Source organism: Corapipo altera, unplaced genomic scaffold (genome assembly GCF_003945725.1).
Source record: "Corapipo altera isolate COAL_440 unplaced genomic scaffold, ASM394572v1 49037, whole genome shotgun sequence".
In the NCBI taxonomy this organism is placed as follows: Eukaryota; Metazoa; Chordata; class Aves; order Passeriformes; family Pipridae; genus Corapipo; species Corapipo altera.
Window position 1 is genome coordinate 233 of NW_020893119.1, and position 305 is coordinate 537.

At 71.1% G+C, this 305-nt stretch overlaps 1 long non-coding RNA gene across 1 annotated transcript in view; it reads left to right on the forward strand.

The window, feature by feature from the left end:
• Positions 1–218: 218 nt before the first annotated feature.
• The window catches only part of LOC113942691, a 643-nt gene continuing 556 nt past the window's right edge, over positions 219–305 (forward strand). The window contains exon 1 of the long non-coding RNA XR_003526005.1: positions 219–295. This is a non-coding gene — a long non-coding RNA (uncharacterized LOC113942691). The remainder of the gene's footprint in view (positions 296–305) is intronic.

A 305-nucleotide genomic window follows, 5' to 3' on the forward strand; every position in this document is an offset into this window, starting at 1 on the left:
TGCCCCCTCCCCTGTGCCCAGGTGTTCACCTGCAGCCCCCCCCCCCTCACTGGGTGCTGCCCACGGGGGTCCCTGGGTGCCCTGTCCTCATTCCCAGGGGTCCCTGGGTGCCCTTTACTGGGTCCCTGGGTGCCCCCAGGTGTGACCAGGTGCCCCCTCACCTGCCCCAGGTGTTCATCTGCGGCCCCTGCCCTCACTGGTTGCTGCCCACGGGGGTCCCTGGGTACCCTGCCCTCATTCCCAGGGGTCCCTGGGTGCCTCTTGGAGGTCCCTGGGTGCCCCCAGGTGTGCCCAGGTGCCCCCTC